Consider the following 17,172-nt stretch of genomic DNA (forward strand, 5'->3'; position numbering starts at 1 on the left):
ATGCATATCCTAGTTTCTGGGCCTGAGTAAATGGCAGTTTACTTTGGGAACGTTTCTCATCCAGGCATCAAAAAACTGCCCCCAAGCATACATTAAACTCCCTGTTCGAAGACTGACAATCACATGATTTCATTTAAGATTTTGCAGTGTGACAGGTTTTTGTGAGAGACAATTTTCATCAAAAGCAGCATTGGTTTGTTCGTTTCTGTGCAAGATTAGTACTGTAAAGCCACATTGGTACTTGTGCTGATTCACTGAGTAAAGGCGGCAGAGATTGCACACATAAAAACCATGACCACGACGTGAGTTGAACACGCAACCTTCTGATCTGGAGTCAGACGCGCCACGAGGTCATTGACATTTAACATCTTTGGAGAGGATGCCTAGTTCAGATTTTAATGAGTGTATAATTTGGAATGGAGGCCTGGTTCTCTGGGGAAATGAACCATCTGACAATACCACCACCATCAGCACGTGCCTCTGCCCGGCAGGTTAAGTGTCTGAAAATAAGCAGATGCAGAGCCCAGATAGCTCAGTCGGTAGAGCATCAGACTTTTAATCTGAGGGTCCAGGGTTCAAGTCCCTGTTTGGGCGTTGCTTTAATGTTTACCTTTTCTGGCGCAGGTGTTCTGCTAGCAACCCACCTCGACAACATCCGGTGAAATTGCAGAGCGCCAAATTCAAAATATAGAAATAGTCAATATAAACATTCACAAAAATACAAGTGTTATACATCGGTTTAAAGATTAACTTCTTGTTAATCCAGCCGCTTTGTCACATTTCAAATTGGATTTACTGCGAAAGCCTACCATGCGATTATCTGAGGACAGCGCCCCACTTACAAAAACATATTCCAACCAAGTAGACGAGTCACAAAAGTCATAAATAGCGATAAAATGAATCACTTACCTTTGAACATCTTCATCTGGTTGCAGTCACAAGAGTCCCAGCTCCACAATAAAGGTTTGTTTTGTCAGAGAAAGTCCCTCTTTATATCCCAAAAACTCTGTTTTGTTGGCGCATTGTGTTCAGTAATACACTGGCTCAAAGGAGGTCAAAACATGCAGACGAATACATCCTAATAGTACCGGCAAAGTTTGTTGAATCTGGATCCTAACCCATTAGAAACTCAATAGGCATTCAATTGAAAACTACCCACATCAAAAAAATCCCACCTCCTGGATAACTTTTCTTCAGGTTTTTGCCTGCCATATGAATTCTGTTATACTCAGAGACATTATTTTAACAGTTCTGGAAACTGTAGAGTGTGTTCTATCCAAATCTACCATTTATATGCATATCCTATTTTCTGGGCCTGAGTAACAGGCAGTTTACTTTGGGAACGTTTCTCATCCAGGCATCAAAAAACTGCCCCCAAGCATACATTAAACTCCCTGTTCGAAGACTGACAATCACATGATTTCATTTAAGATTTTGCAGTGTGACAGGTTTTTGTGAGAGACAATTTTCATCAAAAGCAGCATCGGTTTGTTCGTTTCTGTGCGAGATTAGTACTGTAAAGCCACATTGGTACTTGTGCTGATTCACTGAGTAAAGGCGGCAGAGATTGCACACATAAAAACAATGACCACGACGTGAGTTGAACACGCAACCTTCTGATCTGGAGTCAGACGCGCTACCATTGCGCCACGAGGTCATTGACATTTAACATCTTTGGAGAGGATGCCTAGTTCAGATTTTAATGAGTGTATAATTTGGAATGGAGGCCTGGTTCTCTGGGGAAATGAACCATCTGACAATACCACCACCATCAGCACGTGCCTCTGCCCGGCAGGTTAAGTGTCTGAAAATAAGCAGATGCAGAGCCCAGATAGCTCAGTCGGTAGAGCATCAGACTTTTAATCTGAGGGTCCAGGGTTCAAGTCCCTGTTTGGGCGTTGCTTTAATGTTTACCTTTTCTGGCGCAGGTGTTCTGCTAGCAACCCACCTCGACAACATCCGGTGAAATTGCAGAGCGCCAAATTCAAAATATAGAAATAGTCAATATAAACATTCACAAAAATACAAGTGTTATACATCGGTTTAAAGATTAACTTCTTGTTAATCCAGCCGCTTTGTCACATTTCAAATTGGATTTACTGCGAAAGCCTACCATGCGATTATCTGAGGACAGCGCCCCACTTACAAAAACATATTCCAACCAAGTAGACGAGTCACAAAAGTCATAAATAGCGATAAAATGAATCACTTACCTTTGAACATCTTCATCTGGTTGCAGTCACAAGAGTCCCAGCTCCACAATAAAGGTTTGTTTTGTCAGAGAAAGTCCCTCTTTATATCCCAAAAACTCTGTTTTGTTGGCGCATTGTGTTCAGTAATACACTGGCTCAAAGGAGGTCAAAACATGCAGACGAATACATCCTAATAGTACCGGCAAAGTTTGTTGAATCTGGATCCTAACCCATTAGAAACTCAAAAGGCATTCAATTGAAAACTACCCACATCAAAAAAATCCCACCTCCTGGATAACTTTTCTTCAGGTTTTTGCCTGCCATATAAATTCTGTTATACTCAGAGACATTATTTTAACAGTTCTGGAAACTGTAGAGTGTGTTCTATCCAAATCTACCATTTATATGCATATCCTATTTTCTGGGCCTGAGTAACAGGCAGTTTACTTTGGGAACGTTTCTCATCCAGGCATCAAAAAACTGCCCCCAAGCATACATTAAACTCCCTGTTCGAAGACTGACAATCACATGATTTCATTTAAGATTTTGCAGTGTGACATGTTTTTGTGAGAGACAATTTTCATCAAAAGCAGCATCGGTTTGTTCGTTTCTGTGCGAGATTAGTACTGTAAAGCCACATTGGTACTTGTGCTGATTCACTGAGTAAAGGCGGCAGAGATTGCACACATAAAAACAATGACCACGACGTGAGTTGAACACGCAACCTTCTGATCTGGAGTCAGACGCGCTACCATTGCGCCACGAGGTCATTGACATTTAACATCTTTGGAGAGGATGCCTAGTTCAGATTTTAATGAGTGTATAATTTGGAATGGAGGCCTGGTTCTCTGGGGAAATGAACCATCTGACAATACCACCACCATCAGCACGTGCCTCTGCCCGGCAGGTTAAGTGTCTGAAAATAAGCAGATGCAGAGCCCAGATAGCTCAGTCGGTAGAGCATCAGACTTTTAATCTGAGGGTCCAGGGTTCAAGTCCCTGTTTGGGCGTTGCTTTAATGTTTACCTTTTCTGGCGCAGGTGTTCTGCTAGCAACCCACCTCGACAACATCCGGTGAAATTGCAGAGCGCCAAATTCAAAATATAGAAATAGTCAATATAAACATTCACAAAAATACAAGTGTTATACATCGGTTTAAAGATTAACTTCTTGTTAATCCAGCCGCTTTGTCACATTTCAAATTGGATTTACTGCGAAAGCCTACCATGCGATTATCTGAGGACAGCGCCCCACTTACAAAAACATATTCCAACCAAGTAGACGAGTCACAAAAGTCATAAATAGCGATAAAATGAATCACTTACCTTTGAACATCTTCATCTGGTTGCAGTCACAAGAGTCCCAGCTCCACAATAAAGGTTTGTTTTGTCAGAGAAAGTCCCTCTTTATATCCCAAAAACTCTGTTTTGTTGGCGCATTGTGTTCAGTAATACACTGGCTCAAAGGAGGTCAAAACATGCAGACGAATACATCCTAATAGTACCGGCAAAGTTTGTTGAATCTGGATCCTAACCCATTAGAAACTCAATAGGCATTCAATTGAAAACTACCCACATCAAAAAAATCCCACCTCCTGGATAACTTTTCTTCAGGTTTTTGCCTGCCATATGAATTCTGTTATACTCAGAGACATTATGTTAACAGTTCTGGAAACTGTAGAGTGTGTTCTATCCAAATCTACCATTTATATGCATATCCTATTTTCTGGGCCTGAGTAACAGGCAGTTTACTTTGGGAACGTTTCTCATCCAGGCATCAAAAAACTGCCCCCAAGCATACATTAAACTCCCTGTTCGAAGACTGACAATCACATGATTTCATTTAAGATTTTGCAGTGTGACAGGTTTTTGTGAGAGACAATTTTCATCAAAAGCAGCATCGGTTTGTTCGTTTCTGTGCGAGATTAGTACTGTAAAGCCACATTGGTACTTGTGCTGATTCACTGAGTAAAGGCGGCAGAGATTGCACACATAAAAACAATGACCACGACGTGAGTTGAACACGCAACCTTCTGATCTGGAGTCAGACGCGCTACCATTGCGCCACGAGGTCATTGACATTTAACATCTTTGGAGAGGATGCCTAGTTCAGATTTTAATGAGTGTATAATTTGGAATGGAGGCCTGGTTCTCTGGGGAAATGAACCATCTGACAATACCACCACCATCAGCACGTGCCTCTGCCCGGCAGGTTAAGTGTCTGAAAATAAGCAGATGCAGAGCCCAGATAGCTCAGTCGGTAGAGCATCAGACTTTTAATCTGAGGGTCCAGGGTTCAAGTCCCTGTTTGGGCGTTGCTTTAATGTTTACCTTTTCTGGCGCAGGTGTTCTGCTAGCAACCCACCTCGACAACATCCGGTGAAATTGCAGAGCGCCAAATTCAAAATATAGAAATAGTCAATATAAACATTCACAAAAATACAAGTGTTATACATCGGTTTAAAGATTAACTTCTTGTTAATCCAGCCGCTTTGTCACATTTCAAATTGGATTTACTGCGAAAGCCTACCATGCGATTATCTGAGGACAGCGCCCCACTTACAAAAACATATTCCAACCAAGTAGACGAGTCACAAAAGTCATAAATAGCGATAAAATGAATCACTTACCTTTGAACATCTTCATCTGGTTGCAGTCACAAGAGTCCCAGCTCCACAATAAAGGTTTGTTTTGTCAGAGAAAGTCCCTCTTTATATCCCAAAAACTCTGTTTTGTTGGCGCATTGTGTTCAGTAATACACTGGCTCAAAGGAGGTCAAAACATGCAGACGAATACATCCTAATAGTACCGGCAAAGTTTGTTGAATCTGGATCCTAACCCATTAGAAACTCAATAGGCATTCAATTGAAAACTACCCACATCAAAAAAATCCCACCTCCTGGATAACTTTTCTTCAGGTTTTTGCCTGCCATATAAATTCTGTTATACTCAGAGACATTATTTTAACAGTTCTGGAAACTGTAGAGTGTGTTCTATCCAAATCTACCATTTATATGCATATCCTATTTTCTGGGCCTGAGTAACAGGCAGTTTACTTTGGGAACGTTTCTCATCCAGGCATCAAAAAACTGCCCCCAAGCATACATTAAACTCCCTGTTCGAAGACTGACAATCACATGATTTCATTTAAGATTTTGCAGTGTGACATGTTTTTGTGAGAGACAATTTTCATCAAAAGCAGCATCGGTTTGTTCGTTTCTGTGCGAGATTAGTACTGTAAAGCCACATTGGTACTTGTGCTGATTCACTGAGTAAAGGCGGCAGAGATTGCACACATAAAAACAATGACCACGACGTGAGTTGAACACGCAACCTTCTGATCTGGAGTCAGACGCGCTACCATTGCGCCACGAGGTCATTGACATTTAACATCTTTGGAGAGAATGCCTAGTTCAGATTTTAATGAGTGTATAATTTGGAATGGAGGCCTGGTTCTCTGGGGAAATGAACCATCTGACAATACCACCACCAACAGCACGTGCCTCTGCCCGGCAGGTTAAGTGTCTGAAAATAAGCAGATGCAGAGCCCAGATAGCTCAGTCGGTAGAGCATCAGACTTTTAATCTGAGGGTCCAGGGTTCAAGTCCCTGTTTGGGCGTTGCTTTAATGTTTACCTTTTCTGGCGCAGGTGTTCTGCTAGCAACCCACCTCGACAACATCCGGTGAAATTGCAGAGCGCCAAATTCAAAATATAGAAATAGTCAATATAAACATTCACAAAAATACAAGTGTTATACATCGGTTTAAAGATTAACTTCTTGTTAATCCAGCCGCTTTGTCACATTTCAAATAGGATTTACTGCGAAAGCCTACCATGCGATTATCTGAGGACAGCGCCCCACTTACAAAAACATATTCCAACCAAGTAGACGAGTCACAAAAGTCATAAATAGCGATAAAATGAATCACTTACCTTTGAACATCTTCATCTGGTTGCAGTCACAAGAGTCCCAGCTCCACAATAAAGGTTTGTTTTGTCAGAGAAAGTCCCTCTTTATATCCCAAAAACTCTGTTTTGTTGGCGCATTGTGTTCAGTAATACACTGGCTCAAAGGAGGTCAAAACATGCAGACGAATACATCCTAATAGTACCGGCAAAGTTTGTTGAATCTGGATCCTAACCCATTAGAAACTCAATAGGCATTCAATTGAAAACTACCCACATCAAAAAAATCCCACCTCCTGGATAACTTTTCTTCAGGTTTTTGCCTGCCATATGAATTCTGTTATACTCAGAGACATTATTTTAACAGTTCTGGAAACTGTAGAGTGTGTTCTATCCAAATCTACCATTTATATGCATATCCTATTTTCTGGGCCTGAGTAACAGGCAGTTTACTTTGGGAACGTTTCTCATCCAGGCATCAAAAAACTGCCCCCAAGCATACATTAAACTCCCTGTTCGAAGACTGACAATCACATGATTTCATTTAAGATTTTGCAGTGTGACAGGTTTTTGTGAGAGACAATTTTCATCAAAAGCAGCATCGGTTTGTTCGTTTCTGTGCGAGATTAGTACTGTAAAGCCACATTGGTACTTGTGCTGATTCACTCAGTAAAGGCGGCAGAGATTGCACACATAAAAACAATGACCACGACGTGAGTTGAACACGCAACCTTCTGATCTGGAGTCAGACGCGCTACCATTGCGCCACGAGGTCATTGACATTTAACATCTTTGGAGAGGATGCCTAGTTCAGATTTTAATGAGTGTATAATTTGGAATGGAGGCCTGGTTCTCTGGGGAAATGAACCATCTGACAATACCACCACCATCAGCACGTGCCTCTGCCCGGCAGGTTAAGTGTCTGAAAATAAGCAGATGCAGAGCCCAGATAGCTCAGTCGGTAGAGCATCAGACTTTTAATCTGAGGGTCCAGGGTTCAAGTCCCTGTTTGGGCGTTGCTTTAATGTTTACCTTTTCTGGCGCAGGTGTTCTGCTAGCAACCCACCTCGACAACATCCGGTGAAATTGCAGAGCGCCAAATTCAAAATATAGAAATAGTCAATATAAACATTCACAAAAATACAAGTGTTATACATCGGTTTAAAGATTAACTTCTTGTTAATCCAGCCGCTTTGTCACATTTCAAATTGGATTTACTGCGAAAGCCTACCATGCGATTATCTGAGGACAGCGCCCCACTTACAAAAACATATTCCAACCAAGTAGACGAGTCACAAAAGTCATAAATAGCGATAAAATGAATCACTTACCTTTGAACATCTTCATCTGGTTGCAGTCACAAGAGTCCCAGCTCCACAATAAAGGTTTGTTTTGTCAGAGAAAGTCCCTCTTTATATCCCAAAAACTCTGTTTTGTTGGCGCATTGTGTTCAGTAATACACTGGCTCAAAGGAGGTCAAAACATGCAGACGAATACATCCTAATAGTACCGGCAAAGTTTGTTGAATCTGGATCCTAACCCATTAGAAACTCAATAGGCATTCAATTGAAAACTACCCACATCAAAAAAATCCCACCTCCTGGATAACTTTTCTTCAGGTTTTTGCCTGCCATATAAATTCTGTTATACTCAGAGACATTATTTTAACAGTTCTGGAAACTGTAGAGTGTGTTCTATCCAAATCTACCATTTATATGCATATCCTAGTTTCTGGGCCTGAGTAACAGGCAGTTTACTTTGGGAACGTTTCTCATCCAGGCATCAAAAAACTGCCCCCAAGCATACATTAAACTCCCTGTTCGAAGACTGACAATCACATGATTTCATTTAAGATTTTGCAGTGTGACAGGTTTTTGTGAGAGACAATTTTCATCAAAAGCAGCATTGGTTTGTTCGTTTCTGTGCAAGATTAGTACTGTAAAGCCACATTGGTACTTGTGCTGATTCACTGAGTAAAGGCGGCAGAGATTGCACACATAAAAACCATGACCACGACGTGAGTTGAACACGCAACCTTCTGATCTGGAGTCAGACGCGCCACGAGGTCATTGACATTTAACATCTTTGGAGAGAATGCCTAGTTCAGATTTTAATGAGTGTATAATTTGGAATGGAGGCCTGGTTCTCTGGGGAAATGAACCATCTGACAATACCACCACCATCAGCACGTGCCTCTGCCCGGCAGGTTAAGTGTCTGAAAATAAGCAGATGCAGAGCCCAGATAGCTCAGTCGGTAGAGCATCAGACTTTTAATCTGAGGGTCCAGGGTTCAAGTCCCTGTTTGGGCGTTGCTTTAATGTTTACCTTTTCTGGCGCAGGTGTTCTGCTAGCAACCCACCTCGACAACATCCGGTGAAATTGCAGAGCGCCAAATTCAAAATATAGAAATAGTCAATATAAACATTCACAAAAATACAAGTGTTATACATCGGTTTAAAGATTAACTTCTTGTTAATCCAGCCGCTTTGTCACATTTCAAATAGGATTTACTGCGAAAGCCTACCATGCGATTATCTGAGGACAGCGCCCCACTTACAAAAACATATTCCAACCAAGTAGACGAGTCACAAAAGTCATAAATAGCGATAAAATGAATCACTTACCTTTGAACATCTTCATCTGGTTGCAGTCACAAGAGTCCCAGCTCCACAATAAAGGTTTGTTTTGTCAGAGAAAGTCCCTCTTTATATCCCAAAAACTCTGTTTTGTTGGCGCATTGTGTTCAGTAATACACTGGCTCAAAGGAGGTCAAAACATGCAGACGAATACATCCTAATAGTACCGGCAAAGTTTGTTGAATCTGGATCCTAACCCATTAGAAACTCAATAGGCATTCAATTGAAAACTACCCACATCAAAAAAATCCCACCTCCTGGATAACTTTTCTTCAGGTTTTTGCCTGCCATATGAATTCTGTTATACTCAGAGACATTATTTTAACAGTTCTGGAAACTGTAGAGTGTGTTCTATCCAAATCTACCATTTATATGCATATCCTATTTTCTGGGCCTGAGTAACAGGCAGTTTACTTTGGGAACGTTTCTCATCCAGGCATCAAAAAACTGCCCCCAAGCATACATTAAACTCCCTGTTCGAAGACTGACAATCACATGATTTCATTTAAGATTTTGCAGTGTGACAGGTTTTTGTGAGAGACAATTTTCATCAAAAGCAGCATCGGTTTGTTCGTTTCTGTGCGAGATTAGTACTGTAAAGCCACATTGGTACTTGTGCTGATTCACTGAGTAAAGGCGGCAGAGATTGCACACATAAAAACAATGACCACGACGTGAGTTGAACACGCAACCTTCTGATCTGGAGTCAGACGCGCTACCATTGCGCCACGAGGTCATTGACATTTAACATCTTTGGAGAGGATGCCTAGTTCAGATTTTAATGAGTGTATAATTTGGAATGGAGGCCTGGTTCTCTGGGGAAATGAACCATCTGACAATACCACCACCATCAGCACGTGCCTCTGCCCGGCAGGTTAAGTGTCTGAAAATAAGCAGATGCAGAGCCCAGATAGCTCAGTCGGTAGAGCATCAGACTTTTAATCTGAGGGTCCAGGGTTCAAGTCCCTGTTTGGGCGTTGCTTTAATGTTTACCTTTTCTGGCGCAGGTGTTCTGCTAGCAACCCACCTCGACAACATCCGGTGAAATTGCAGAGCGCCAAATTCAAAATATAGAAATAGTCAATATAAACATTCACAAAAATACAAGTGTTATACATCGGTTTAAAGATTAACTTCTTGTTAATCCAGCCGCTTTGTCACATTTCAAATTGGATTTACTGCGAAAGCCTACCATGCGATTATCTGAGGACAGCGCCCCACTTACAAAAACATATTCCAACCAAGTAGACGAGTCACAAAAGTCATAAATAGCGATAAAATGAATCACTTACCTTTGAACATCTTCATCTGGTTGCAGTCACAAGAGTCCCAGCTCCACAATAAAGGTTTGTTTTGTCAGAGAAAGTCCCTCTTTATATCCCAAAAACTCTGTTTTGTTGGCGCATTGTGTTCAGTAATACACTGGCTCAAAGGAGGTCAAAACATGCAGACGAATACATCCTAATAGTACCGGCAAAGTTTGTTGAATCTGGATCCTAACTCATTAGAAACTCAATAGGCATTCAATTGAAAACTACCCACATCAAAAAAATCCCACCTCCTGGATAACTTTTCTTCAGGTTTTTGCCTGCCATATAAATTCTGTTATACTCAGAGACATTATTTTAACAGTTCTGGAAACTGTAGAGTGTGTTCTATCCAAATCTACCATTTATATGCATATCCTATTTTCTGGGCCTGAGTAACAGGCAGTTTACTTTGGGAACGTTTCTCATCCAGGCATCAAAAAACTGCCCCCAAGCATACATTAAACTCCCTGTTCGAAGACTGACAATCACATGATTTCATTTAAGATTTTGCAGTGTGACATGTTTTTGTGAGAGACAATTTTCATCAAAAGCAGCATCGGTTTGTTCGTTTCTGTGCGAGATTAGTACTGTAAAGCCACATTGGTACTTGTGCTGATTCACTGAGTAAAGGCGGCAGAGATTGCACACATAAAAACAATGACCACGACGTGAGTTGAACACACAACCTTCTGATCTGGAGTCAGACGCGCTACCATTGCGCCACGAGGTCATTGACGTTTAACATCTTTGGAGAGAATGCCTAGTTCAGATTTTAATGAGTGTATAATTTGGAATGGAGGCCTGGTTCTCTGGGGAAATGAACCATCTGACAATACCACCACCATCAGCACGTGCCTCTGCCCGGCAGGTTAAGTGTCTGAAAATAAGCAGATGCAGAGCCCAGATAGCTCAGTCGGTAGAGCATCAGACTTTTAATCTGAGGGTCCAGGGTTCAAGTCCCTGTTTGGGCGTTGCTTTAATGTTTACCTTTTCTGGCGCAGGTGTTCTGCTAGCAACCCACCTCGACAACATCCGGTGAAATTGCAGAGCGCCAAATTCAAAATATAGAAATAGTCAATATAAACATTCACAAAAATACAAGTGCTATACATCGGTTTAAAGATTAACTTCTTGTTAATCCAGCCGCTTTGTCACATTTCAAATAGGATTTACTGCGAAAGCCTACCATGCGATTATCTGAGGACAGCGCCCCACTTACAAAAACATATTCCAACCAAGTAGACGAGTCACAAAAGTCATAAATAGCGATAAAATGAATCACTTACCTTTGAACATCTTCATCTGGTTGCAGTCACAAGAGTCCCAGCTCCACAATAAAGGTTTGTTTTGTCAGAGAAAGTCCCTCTTTATATCCCAAAAACTCTGTTTTGTTGGCGCATTGTGTTCAGTAATACACTGGCTCAAAGGAGGTCAAAACATGCAGACGAATACATCCTAATAGTACCGGCAAAGTTTGTTGAATCTGGATCCTAACCCATTAGAAACTCAATAGGCATTCAATTGAAAACTACCCACATCAAAAAAATCCCACCTCCTGGATAACTTTTCTTCAGGTTTTTGCCTGCCATATAAATTCTGTTATACTCAGAGACATTATTTTAACAGTTCTGGAAACTGTAGAGTGTGTTCTATCCAAATCTACCATTTATATGCATATCCTAGTTTCTGGGCCTGAGTAAATGGCAGTTTACTTTGGGAACGTTTCTCATCCAGGCATCAAAAAACTGCCCCCAAGCATACATTAAACTCCCTGTTCGAAGACTGACAATCACATGATTTCATTTAAGATTTTGCAGTGTGACAGGTTTTTGTGAGAGACAATTTTCATCAAAAGCAGCATTGGTTTGTTCGTTTCTGTGCAAGATTAGTACTGTAAAGCCACATTGGTACTTGTGCTGATTCACTGAGTAAAGGCGGCAGAGATTGCACACATAAAAACCATGACCACGACGTGAGTTGAACACGCAACCTTCTGATCTGGAGTCAGACGCGCCACGAGGTCATTGACATTTAACATCTTTGGAGAGGATGCCTAGTTCAGATTTTAATGAGTGTATAATTTGGAATGGAGGCCTGGTTCTCTGGGGAAATGAACCATCTGACAATACCACCACCATCAGCACGTGCCTCTGCCCGGCAGGTTAAGTGTCTGAAAATAAGCAGATGCAGAGCCCAGATAGCTCAGTCGGTAGAGCATCAGACTTTTAATCTGAGGGTCCAGGGTTCAAGTCCCTGTTTGGGCGTTGCTTTAATGTTTACCTTTTCTGGCGCAGGTGTTCTGCTAGCAACCCACCTCGACAACATCCGGTGAAATTGCAGAGCGCCAAATTCAAAATATAGAAATAGTCAATATAAACATTCACAAAAATACAAGTGTTATACATCGGTTTAAAGATTAACTTCTTGTTAATCCAGCCGCTTTGTCACATTTCAAATAGGATTTACTGCGAAAGCCTACCATGCGATTATCTGAGGACAGCGCCCCACTTACAAAAACATATTCCAACCAAGTAGACGAGTCACAAAAGTCATAAATAGCGATAAAATGAATCACTTACCTTTGAACATCTTCATCTGGTTGCAGTCACAAGAGTCCCAGCTCCACAATAAAGGTTTGTTTTGTCAGAGAAAGTCCCTCTTTATATCCCAAAAACTCTGTTTTGTTGGCGCATTGTGTTCAGTAATACACTGGCTCAAAGGAGGTCAAAACATGCAGACGAATACATCCTAATAGTACCGGCAAAGTTTGTTGAATCTGGATCCTAACCCATTAGAAACTCAATAGGCATTCAATTGAAAACTACCCACATCAAAAAAATCCCACCTCCTGGATAACTTTTCTTCAGGTTTTTGCCTGCCATATGAATTCTGTTATACTCAGAGACATTATTTTAACAGTTCTGGAAACTGTAGAGTGTGTTCTATCCAAATCTACCATTTATATGCATATCCTATTTTCTGGGCCTGAGTAACAGGCAGTTTACTTTGGGAACGTTTCTCATCCAGGCATCAAAAAACTGCCCCCAAGCATACATTAAACTCCCTGTTCGAAGACTGACAATCACATGATTTCATTTAAGATTTTGCAGTGTGACAGGTTTTTGTGAGAGACAATTTTCATCAAAAGCAGCATCGGTTTGTTCGTTTCTGTGCGAGATTAGTACTGTAAAGCCACATTGGTACTTGTGCTGATTCACTGAGTAAAGGCGGCAGAGATTGCACACATAAAAACAATGACCACGACGTGAGTTGAACACGCAACCTTCTGATCTGGAGTCAGACGCGCTACCATTGCGCCACGAGGTCATTGACATTTAACATCTTTGGAGAGGATGCCTAGTTCAGATTTTAATGAGTGTATAATTTGGAATGGAGGCCTGGTTCTCTGGGGAAATGAACCATCTGACAATACCACCACCATCAGCACGTGCCTCTGCCCGGCAGGTTAAGTGTCTGAAAATAAGCAGATGCAGAGCCCAGATAGCTCAGTCGGTAGAGCATCAGACTTTTAATCTGAGGGTCCAGGGTTCAAGTCCCTGTTTGGGCGTTGCTTTAATGTTTACCTTTTCTGGCGCAGGTGTTCTGCTAGCAACCCACCTCGACAACATCCGGTGAAATTGCAGAGCGCCAAATTCAAAATATAGAAATAGTCAATATAAACATTCACAAAAATACAAGTGTTATACATCGGTTTAAAGATTAACTTCTTGTTAATCCAGCCGCTTTGTCACATTTCAAATTGGATTTACTGCGAAAGCCTACCATGCGATTATCTGAGGACAGCGCCCCACTTACAAAAACATATTCCAACCAAGTAGACGAGTCACAAAAGTCATAAATAGCGATAAAATGAATCACTTACCTTTGAACATCTTCATCTGGTTGCAGTCACAAGAGTCCCAGCTCCACAATAAAGGTTTGTTTTGTCAGAGAAAGTCCCTCTTTATATCCCAAAAACTCTGTTTTGTTGGCGCATTGTGTTCAGTAATACACTGGCTCAAAGGAGGTCAAAACATGCAGACGAATACATCCTAATAGTACCGGCAAAGTTTGTTGAATCTGGATCCTAACTCATTAGAAACTCAATAGGCATTCAATTGAAAACTACCCACATCAAAAAAATCCCACCTCCTGGATAACTTTTCTTCAGGTTTTTGCCTGCCATATAAATTCTGTTATACTCAGAGACATTATTTTAACAGTTCTGGAAACTGTAGAGTGTGTTCTATCCAAATCTACCATTTATATGCATATCCTATTTTCTGGGCCTGAGTAACAGGCAGTTTACTTTGGGAACGTTTCTCATCCAGGCATCAAAAAACTGCCCCCAAGCATACATTAAACTCCCTGTTCGAAGACTGACAATCACATGATTTCATTTAAGATTTTGCAGTGTGACATGTTTTTGTGAGAGACAATTTTCATCAAAAGCAGCATCGGTTTGTTCGTTTCTGTGCGAGATTAGTACTGTAAAGCCACATTGGTACTTGTGCTGATTCACTGAGTAAAGGCGGCAGAGATTGCACACATAAAAACAATGACCACGACGTGAGTTGAACACACAACCTTCTGATCTGGAGTCAGACGCGCTACCATTGCGCCACGAGGTCATTGACGTTTAACATCTTTGGAGAGAATGCCTAGTTCAGATTTTAATGAGTGTATAATTTGGAATGGAGGCCTGGTTCTCTGGGGAAATGAACCATCTGACAATACCACCACCATCAGCACGTGCCTCTGCCCGGCAGGTTAAGTGTCTGAAAATAAGCAGATGCAGAGCCCAGATAGCTCAGTCGGTAGAGCATCAGACTTTTAATCTGAGGGTCCAGGGTTCAAGTCCCTGTTTGGGCGTTGCTTTAATGTTTACCTTTTCTGGCGCAGGTGTTCTGCTAGCAACCCACCTCGACAACATCCGGTGAAATTGCAGAGCGCCAAATTCAAAATATAGAAATAGTCAATATAAACATTCACAAAAATACAAGTGCTATACATCGGTTTAAAGATTAACTTCTTGTTAATCCAGCCGCTTTGTCACATTTCAAATAGGATTTACTGCGAAAGCCTACCATGCGATTATCTGAGGACAGCGCCCCACTTACAAAAACATATTCCAACCAAGTAGACGAGTCACAAAAGTCATAAATAGCGATAAAATGAATCACTTACCTTTGAACATCTTCATCTGGTTGCAGTCACAAGAGTCCCAGCTCCACAATAAAGGTTTGTTTTGTCAGAGAAAGTCCCTCTTTATATCCCAAAAACTCTGTTTTGTTGGCGCATTGTGTTCAGTAATACACTGGCTCAAAGGAGGTCAAAACATGCAGACGAATACATCCTAATAGTACCGGCAAAGTTTGTTGAATCTGGATCCTAACCCATTAGAAACTCAATAGGCATTCAATTGAAAACTACCCACATCAAAAAAATCCCACCTCCTGGATAACTTTTCTTCAGGTTTTTGCCTGCCATATAAATTCTGTTATACTCAGAGACATTATTTTAACAGTTCTGGAAACTGTAGAGTGTGTTCTATCCAAATCTACCATTTATATGCATATCCTAGTTTCTGGGCCTGAGTAAATGGCAGTTTACTTTGGGAACGTTTCTCATCCAGGCATCAAAAAACTGCCCCCAAGCATACATTAAACTCCCTGTTCGAAGACTGACAATCACATGATTTCATTTAAGATTTTGCAGTGTGACAGGTTTTTGTGAGAGACAATTTTCATCAAAAGCAGCATTGGTTTGTTCGTTTCTGTGCAAGATTAGTACTGTAAAGCCACATTGGTACTTGTGCTGATTCACTGAGTAAAGGCGGCAGAGATTGCACACATAAAAACCATGACCACGACGTGAGTTGAACACGCAACCTTCTGATCTGGAGTCAGACGCGCCACGAGGTCATTGACATTTAACATCTTTGGAGAGGATGCCTAGTTCAGATTTTAATGAGTGTATAATTTGGAATGGAGGCCTGGTTCTCTGGGGAAATGAACCATCTGACAATACCACCACCATCAGCACGTGCCTCTGCCCGGCAGGTTAAGTGTCTGAAAATAAGCAGATGCAGAGCCCAGATAGCTCAGTCGGTAGAGCATCAGACTTTTAATCTGAGGGTCCAGGGTTCAAGTCCCTGTTTGGGCGTTGCTTTAATGTTTACCTTTTCTGGCGCAGGTGTTCTGCTAGCAACCCACCTCGACAACATCCGGTGAAATTGCAGAGCGCCAAATTCAAAATATAGAAATAGTCAATATAAACATTCACAAAAATACAAGTGTTATACATCGGTTTAAAGATTAACTTCTTGTTAATCCAGCCGCTTTGTCACATTTCAAATAGGATTTACTGCGAAAGCCTACCATGCGATTATCTGAGGACAGCGCCCCACTTACAAAAACATATTCCAACCAAGTAGACGAGTCACAAAAGTCATAAATAGCGATAAAATGAATCACTTACCTTTGAACATCTTCATCTGGTTGCAGTCACAAGAGTCCCAGCTCCACAATAAAGGTTTGTTTTGTCAGAGAAAGTCCCTCTTTATATCCCAAAAACTCTGTTTTGTTGGCGCATTGTGTTCAGTAATACACTGGCTCAAAGGAGGTCAAAACATGCAGACGAATACATCCTAATAGTACCGGCAAAGTTTGTTGAATCTGGATCCTAACCCATTAGAAACTCAATAGGCATTCAATTGAAAACTACCCACATCAAAAAAATCCCACCTCCTGGATAACTTTTCTTCAGGTTTTTGCCTGCCATATGAATTCTGTTATACTCAGAGACATTATTTTAACAGTTCTGGAAACTGTAGAGTGTGTTCTATCCAAATCTACCATTTATATGCATATCCTATTTTCTGGGCCTGAGTAACAGGCAGTTTACTTTGGGAACGTTTCTCATCCAGGCATCAAAAAACTGCCCCCAAGCATACATTAAACTCCCTGTTCGAAGACTGACAATCACATGATTTCATTTAAGATTTTGCAGTGTGACAGGTTTTTGTGAGAGACAATTTTCATCAAAAGCAGCATCGGTTTGTTCGTTTCTGTGCGAGATTAGTACTGTAAAGCCACATTGGTACTTGTGCTGATTCACTGAGTAAAG

The 17,172-nt window shown here is 41.2% G+C and overlaps 22 non-coding genes across 22 annotated transcripts; 13 read left to right on the top strand and 9 right to left on the bottom strand.

The window, feature by feature from the left end:
* Nucleotides 1–521: 521 nt before the first annotated feature.
* Nucleotides 522–594, top strand: trnak-uuu. The gene has a single exon. It is a non-coding gene; the product is annotated as a tRNA-Lys (tRNA).
* Nucleotides 595–1,585: 991 nt separating this feature from the next.
* trnaw-cca lies at nt 1,586–1,657 on the bottom strand. The gene has a single exon. It is a non-coding gene; the product is annotated as a tRNA-Trp (tRNA).
* A 168-nt stretch (nt 1,658–1,825) lies between these two features.
* On the top strand, nt 1,826–1,898 carry trnak-uuu. The gene has a single exon. It is a non-coding gene; the product is annotated as a tRNA-Lys (tRNA).
* A 991-nt stretch (nt 1,899–2,889) lies between these two features.
* trnaw-cca lies at nt 2,890–2,961 on the bottom strand. Its single transcript has one exon. It is a non-coding gene; the product is annotated as a tRNA-Trp (tRNA).
* A 168-nt stretch (nt 2,962–3,129) lies between these two features.
* Nucleotides 3,130–3,202, top strand: trnak-uuu. The gene has a single exon. It is a non-coding gene; the product is annotated as a tRNA-Lys (tRNA).
* A 991-nt stretch (nt 3,203–4,193) lies between these two features.
* trnaw-cca lies at nt 4,194–4,265 on the bottom strand. Its single transcript has one exon. It is a non-coding gene; the product is annotated as a tRNA-Trp (tRNA).
* Nucleotides 4,266–4,433: 168 nt separating this feature from the next.
* trnak-uuu lies at nt 4,434–4,506 on the top strand. The gene has a single exon. It is a non-coding gene; the product is annotated as a tRNA-Lys (tRNA).
* A 991-nt stretch (nt 4,507–5,497) lies between these two features.
* Nucleotides 5,498–5,569, bottom strand: trnaw-cca. Its single transcript has one exon. It is a non-coding gene; the product is annotated as a tRNA-Trp (tRNA).
* Nucleotides 5,570–5,737: 168 nt separating this feature from the next.
* On the top strand, nt 5,738–5,810 carry trnak-uuu. The gene has a single exon. It is a non-coding gene; the product is annotated as a tRNA-Lys (tRNA).
* A 991-nt stretch (nt 5,811–6,801) lies between these two features.
* trnaw-cca lies at nt 6,802–6,873 on the bottom strand. The gene has a single exon. It is a non-coding gene; the product is annotated as a tRNA-Trp (tRNA).
* Nucleotides 6,874–7,041: 168 nt separating this feature from the next.
* On the top strand, nt 7,042–7,114 carry trnak-uuu. The gene has a single exon. It is a non-coding gene; the product is annotated as a tRNA-Lys (tRNA).
* A 1,220-nt stretch (nt 7,115–8,334) lies between these two features.
* trnak-uuu lies at nt 8,335–8,407 on the top strand. The gene has a single exon. It is a non-coding gene; the product is annotated as a tRNA-Lys (tRNA).
* A 991-nt stretch (nt 8,408–9,398) lies between these two features.
* Nucleotides 9,399–9,470, bottom strand: trnaw-cca. The gene has a single exon. It is a non-coding gene; the product is annotated as a tRNA-Trp (tRNA).
* A 168-nt stretch (nt 9,471–9,638) lies between these two features.
* On the top strand, nt 9,639–9,711 carry trnak-uuu. The gene has a single exon. It is a non-coding gene; the product is annotated as a tRNA-Lys (tRNA).
* Nucleotides 9,712–10,702: 991 nt separating this feature from the next.
* trnaw-cca lies at nt 10,703–10,774 on the bottom strand. The gene has a single exon. It is a non-coding gene; the product is annotated as a tRNA-Trp (tRNA).
* Nucleotides 10,775–10,942: 168 nt separating this feature from the next.
* trnak-uuu lies at nt 10,943–11,015 on the top strand. Its single transcript has one exon. It is a non-coding gene; the product is annotated as a tRNA-Lys (tRNA).
* A 1,220-nt stretch (nt 11,016–12,235) lies between these two features.
* On the top strand, nt 12,236–12,308 carry trnak-uuu. The gene has a single exon. It is a non-coding gene; the product is annotated as a tRNA-Lys (tRNA).
* Nucleotides 12,309–13,299: 991 nt separating this feature from the next.
* Nucleotides 13,300–13,371, bottom strand: trnaw-cca. Its single transcript has one exon. It is a non-coding gene; the product is annotated as a tRNA-Trp (tRNA).
* A 168-nt stretch (nt 13,372–13,539) lies between these two features.
* On the top strand, nt 13,540–13,612 carry trnak-uuu. The gene has a single exon. It is a non-coding gene; the product is annotated as a tRNA-Lys (tRNA).
* A 991-nt stretch (nt 13,613–14,603) lies between these two features.
* On the bottom strand, nt 14,604–14,675 carry trnaw-cca. Its single transcript has one exon. It is a non-coding gene; the product is annotated as a tRNA-Trp (tRNA).
* Nucleotides 14,676–14,843: 168 nt separating this feature from the next.
* On the top strand, nt 14,844–14,916 carry trnak-uuu. The gene has a single exon. It is a non-coding gene; the product is annotated as a tRNA-Lys (tRNA).
* A 1,220-nt stretch (nt 14,917–16,136) lies between these two features.
* On the top strand, nt 16,137–16,209 carry trnak-uuu. Its single transcript has one exon. It is a non-coding gene; the product is annotated as a tRNA-Lys (tRNA).
* Nucleotides 16,210–17,172: the final 963 nt, after the last annotated feature.

The sequence above is a fragment of the Oncorhynchus mykiss genome, chromosome 28 (genome assembly GCF_013265735.2).
Source record: "Oncorhynchus mykiss isolate Arlee chromosome 28, USDA_OmykA_1.1, whole genome shotgun sequence".
Taxonomy (NCBI): domain Eukaryota; kingdom Metazoa; phylum Chordata; class Actinopteri; order Salmoniformes; family Salmonidae; genus Oncorhynchus; species Oncorhynchus mykiss.